The sequence below is a fragment of the Branchiostoma lanceolatum genome, chromosome 12 (assembly GCF_035083965.1).
Source record: "Branchiostoma lanceolatum isolate klBraLanc5 chromosome 12, klBraLanc5.hap2, whole genome shotgun sequence".
NCBI classification, from domain to species: domain Eukaryota; kingdom Metazoa; phylum Chordata; class Leptocardii; order Amphioxiformes; family Branchiostomatidae; genus Branchiostoma; species Branchiostoma lanceolatum.
This window is the reverse complement of record NC_089733.1, coordinates 19,306,574-19,312,573: the sequence shown is the minus strand read 5'-3', so window position 1 is coordinate 19,312,573 and position 6,000 is coordinate 19,306,574. Positions and strand designations below refer to the sequence as shown.

General features: G+C 44.2%; 1 protein-coding gene across 1 annotated transcript in view; it reads left to right on the top strand.

The window, feature by feature from the left end:
* Positions 1-608: 608 nt before the first annotated feature.
* LOC136446582 (acid-sensing ion channel 1C-like) overlaps positions 609-6,000 on the top strand; it is a 396,318-nt gene continuing 390,926 nt past the window's right edge. The window contains exon 1 of the mRNA XM_066445033.1: positions 609-773. The gene's annotated coding sequence lies outside the window, so the exon portion shown is untranslated. The remainder of the gene's footprint in view (positions 774-6,000) is intronic.

Genomic DNA, 6,000 nt, shown 5'->3' with positions numbered 1-6,000 from the left:
CGTTACATGCGGAGTGTATTCAAGGTAGCAGAACAGTTTTCGGCCTATGGGGGTTTCTAATATTTCTATAGTTTAATAGGACCACAAAGTGACCCGCATCGACGTGGATAAAATCATAGTAGGGTACCCTACAAAATCACGACAAACGAATATGTTGCAGTCGAGGGTACGATTTACGAAAAAACTGAAAACAAAAAAAAATATGTTTTTTTAACAATTTGACGGCCACTTTGATATGGGGTCATGCGGGGTCATGCGGAACTGCAGCCGATTCACCTCGGCAGGCAACTGCAAAGGTCACGCGCATTTATACGCCGAATTGGAAAACTTCACAATCTCATTCCTACCATCTAAAAGCCCACTTACCACACTGCCATACAGTAAAGTTCGTGCCTCCCTGGCATTCAGGTCAACGTTTTTACACACGAATCAAGGTTTAGGGCGCACTATTTTCTTACCGCCACGCCACAGACTCCGGGGGTCGCGGCGAAATACTGTGTACTCCTACCACAACTGCAGTGCCAAAGCCCAGGGTTAGAGGGCGCTGTCGTCCAGTAAGTCTCTCCACATTGACATGTTGAGTGTATCTAATTGCAGCGCTCGGCGTTCAGGTCCCAGCTGTTAGTACGAGCACGTTTCCCGTCGCGGTAACGCCGTAAGGCTCCGGGATTTAACAGCGGACGAACCGTCAAACCCCGTCGGTAGCAGAGGCGCCTGGACCCGCCCGAAACTGCGCAGCACTCCGCTGAATCTTCGTTGGCAACCTTTCCAAGGTAGGAACACGCTAAGATGTGACCGAGCTTCCTTTTGATGTAAAAGAGACAGTAGAGTTGTCAAGAAGCCGGGAGAAGTAAGATTTCCGAGGGCAGATCTCTTGACTTCTCAGGTGCAGGGCTATGGACACATAAGGGTGCTTAATATTCAAGCTCCTTGAATTGAGCACACCTATATCTTGCAATCTTACTGTTGTTGTATATCTGCACCTTCTATCTATAGTGTTAGTGCATAACGTTATGTATGTTTACCTGTAGCATTGGTGTATAACGTTATTGGGGAGTGGCGAGAATCCGCCTATAACGTTATATGAGCCAAGCTTCTCTGTCTGTATGGTTCTGTTCCGTTAGGTACTATAGCTAGTACAGTTTGGGGTATCGTAGTCCGTACATTTTGTCTGTTCCGTTAGGTACTACAGTCCGTACATTTTGTCTGTTCCGTTTGGTACTATAGTCCGTGCAGTTTGTCTGTTCCGTTAGGTACTATAGCTAGTACAGTTTGGGGTATCATGGTCCTTACATTTTGTCTGTTCCGTTAGGTACTATAGTGCGTGCAGTTTGTCTGTTCCGTTAGGTACTAACGTAATAGCTAGTACAGTTTGGGGTATCGTAGTCCGTACATTTTGTCTGTTCCGTTAGGTACTACAGTCCGTACATTTTGTCTGTTCCGTTTGGTACTATAGTCCGTGCAGTTTGTCTGTTCCGTTAGGTACTATAGCTAGTACAGTTTGGGGTATCGTAGTCCGTACATTTTGTCTGTTCCGTTTGGTACTATAGTCCGTGCAGTTTGTCTGTTCCGTTAGGTTCCATAGCTAGTGCAGTTTGGGGTATCGTAGTCCGTACATTTTGTCTGTTCCGTTTGGTACTATAGTCCGTGCAGTTTGTCTGTTCCGTTAGGTTCCATAGCTAGTGCAGTTTGGGGTATCGTAGTCCGTACATTTTGTCTGTTCCGTTAGGTACTATAGTGCGTGCAGTTTGTCTGTTCCGTTAGGTACTATAGTCCGTACATTTTGTTTGTTCCGTTAGGTACTATAGTCCGTGCAGTTTGTCTGTTCCGTTAGGTACTATAGTCCGTGCAGTTTGTCTGTTCCGTTAGGTACTATAGTCCGTACATTTTGTCTGTTCCGTTAGGTACTATAGTCCGTACATTTTGTTTGTTCCGTTAGGTACTATAGTCCGTGCAGTTTGTCTGTTCCGTTAGGTACTATAGTCCTTACATTTTGTCTGTTCCGTTAGGTACTATAGTCCATACATTTTGTCTGTTCCGTTAGGTACTATAGTCCGTACATTTTGTCTGTTCCGTTTGGTACTATAGTCCGTGCAGTTTGTCTGTTCCGTTAGGTTCCATAGCTAGTGCAGTTTGGGGTATCGTAGTCCGTACATTTTGTCTGTTCCGTTAGGTACTATAGTCCGTGCAGTTTGTCTGTTCCGTTAGGTACTATAGTGCGTGCAGTTTGTCTGTTCCGTTAGGTACTATAGTCCGTACATTTTGTTTGTTCCGTTAGGTACTATAGTCCGTGCAGTTTGTCTGTTCCGTTAGGTACTATAGTCCTTACATTTTGTCTGTTCCGTTAGGTACTATAGTCCGTACATTTTGTTTGTTCCGTTAGGTACTATAGTCCGTGCAGTTTGTCTGTTCCGTTAGGTACTATAGCTAGTACAGTTTGGGGTATCGTAGCCCGTGCAGTTTGTCTGTTCCGTTAGGTACTATAGTCCGTGCAGTTTGTGTGTTCCTTTAGGTACCATAGTCCGAGCAGTTTGGAGTACCATAGTGGGACATCAAGTACAACTGCTTCTGTAGCCTGTCAGGGTATGGGAGTATTAAATAGAGTAACGAGTCAGAAATATTGGAACATTTGAAGTATAACTTAGTTCAATACAATACAATAAATGTAAGACTCCAGGGGACGTTGTCCATTCTGCAAGGAACTGAGTGATGCTAAGACTTCACTGAAATGTCTTATTTCATTTCTTAACCTTTAGCACTCTGAAGTAGCAATTTGGCACCACATTCCCTATTGGCTTCAAATTAGGCAGCAGGGAGAAGGTTAATGTCTTGAAGATTCTCTCCTTGGCACTTTTGCTGCATCCGTGCAAGGAATCTTGAAGCTTAAACTGTAACCTGATCACAAAGGTTGATAAGACTGCTGCATGAGAAGTCTTATGTTATGTCTTCAGGTGTTCAGTTGTCCTTGCTTGCAAACCACATCTGGCAAGTTTGCTGCATCGTCGCAAGAAGTCTTGAATGTTAAAACCTGCCTGATCATCACAGAATATCACACCTCTTGACGCCAACTTGTAGTGCATTAGTACATCTGATCATCATGGTTATGATGATATCCATGTAACATTAGGGGTGCAAACTAGGCACTGGAGATTCAACTTTGATGGGACAAGTGAATATAATGATCGTACGGAGAGTTAGACGGCTGGCTCAAGGTATTGAGAATGCAGCAGTAGGTGGTCGTTTATTCTTGATGAATAAGTGAGTGAGTGAGTGAGTGAGTGAGTGAGTGAAAAAAGGGACTGAAAACTTGGGAGCTAGCCGCAGACATTCCAGATTCATTTGCTAGGAAAAGGATGTTTAAATCCAGCCTGAGACCCCAGGTGAGGCCAGGTGAGGCCAGGTGAGGCCAGGTGACAAAGGTTAATCACTGGCAGGTGTAAATCATTAACCATTATCCATTAATGATCAAGATTAGATATATGTTAATGCTTATAAAAAATGTTAACATTAAAATAAGAGAAGAGTACACATGTACAGCCTTTCAGCTAGGTACAAAGATCTCTTCCAGTCGAGGCCTTTCATCGAATTCCGGATTGTCGTTCCTGCTTGTGTGGACCGAATTCCGGATTGTCGTTCCTGCTTGTGTGGACCGAATTCTGGACTGTTGTTCCTGCTTGTGTGGACCCAATTCTGGACTGTCGTTCCTGCTTGTGTGGACCCAATTCCGGATTGTCGTTCCTGCTTGTGTGGACCGAATTCCGGATTGTCGTTCCTGCTTGTGTGGACCCAATTCCGGATTGTTGTTCCTGCTTGTGTGGACCCAATTCCGGATTGTCGTTCCTGCTTGTGTGGACCGAATTCCGGATTGTCGTTCCTGCTTGTGTGGACCCAATTCCGGATTGTCGTTCCTGCTTGTGTGGACCGAATTCCGGATTGTCGTTCCTGCTTGTGTGGACCGAAGTCCGGATTGTCGTTCCTGCTTGTGTGGACCGAAGTCCGGACTGTTGTTCCTGCTTGTGTGGACAGAATTCCGGACTGTTGTTCCTGCTTGTGTGGACCATCCAGAGCCTTGTAGTTTCCTGACATGAGCTGATTATATCCCAGAACTGGCTGCTCTGACAATAGACGATTGATTACATGTAATTCTGCTATTTGGCTTATCGATTATCGTGTTGCCTATTTGACACGCTTGAGTCCTTTAGTGAGTGTTAATCTGATAATACTTTATAAACAGGGTTGGAAATATGATGTGGCCAAAACAAACAGTCCTGATGTGCACCTGCGGTAGGTAATTATCAAAGTCGTTACAGTAGTAATTGCTAAAATTACCATCATGATAGTCTCTAATTGTTAGATAATCCATGGACTATTAGACTATACATCCTGGCATGCTTCAGTCCGCTCCATGCTATATAGGTGTCTGCATAATGGTCTATAATAACACAAAGGCTCTGGGATTTATTCATGTGCAGTTTTTAGTTATCAGTGACTTCAGATGATGATTGTTATATAATCCATGGGAAATTAGAGTATCTATCCTGCCAGGCTTTAAATGAGTAAGTATTGTCATCTGCACAGCCGATACATGTCTGTATACCGGTTCTATGATAACATACAGGCCTCGGATATGAGCACAGCCGATACATGTCTGTATAACGGTTCTATGATAACACACAGGCCTCGGATATGAGCACAGCCGATACATGTCTGTATAACGGTTCTATGATAACACACAGGCCTCGGATATGAGCACAGCCGATACATGTCTGTATAACGGTTCTATGATAACACACAGGCCTCGGATATGAGCACAGCCGATACATGTCTGTATAACGGTTCTATGATAACACACAGGCCTCGGATATGAGCACAGCCGATACATGTCTGTATAACGGTTCTATGATAACATACAGGCCTCGGAGATGAGCACAGCCGATACATGTCTGTATAACGGTTCTATGATAACACACAGGCCTCGGATATGAGCACAGCCGATACATGTCTGTATAACGGTTCTATGATAACACACAGGCCTCGGATATGAGCACAGCCGATACATGTCTGTATAACGGTTCTATGATAACACACAGGCCTCGGATATGAGCACAGCCGATACATGTCTGTATAACGGTTCTATGATAACACACAGGCCTCGGATATGAGCACCGGGAGTTCATTATCAAAGTCTGGATCCTGACAATAATTGTTTGTTCATTGTTCACAATTTTCTCTTCATTACTGTAGAGTTTGTCCTGCCATGCTTGAGTAAGTGCTGCACAGCTGATATACATCTGTATAATGGATCTATAATATCGCCCAGTCCTGATATGCGTGCTCGCAGTAGTTAATTTAATTGCAGTGTACTTGTATGTCCTGCCATGCTTTAGTATTTAGTTCTGCCCAGCTGATATATATAATGTATGATGGATCTATGATATCGCCCAGTCCTGATGTGTGTGCTTGCAGTTGTTAATTTTATTGCAGTGTACTTGTACATGTATGTCCTGCCATGCTTGAGTAAGTGCTGCACAGCTGATATACATCTGTATAATGGATCTATAATGTCGCCCAGTCCTGATATTTATGCTCGGCTGGGCGGGTAATGTAGTCTCCCTGGGGGCCTCTGCGCTGCCAACTGTACTGAGCACTGGGATGCAAATAGTTGGGTAATTAGCTAATTGCTCATTAATGATTCCCTCTCTCCTAGTAGAGCATGCCTTTTTATGTTATTTTTTTTCATTGCATAACCAGTAATCTAGGCATGACACACCTGGGACCATATTTGCTGGGCTCTCATCTGTACTGCTACACCTGAGGGGGGGGGGCAACTTGGCTGGGCTCCCATCTGTACTGCTACACCTGTACTGGGAACTGGGTGCAAATGTCTGTCATCGGCTAATTAACCAGTGAACCACCAACATGTAAACTAAATAAAACACACCCGGGAGCCAAATTAGCAAAAACATGAGTGTTCACTTCAAAGTTCATCCGCGTTGGTAG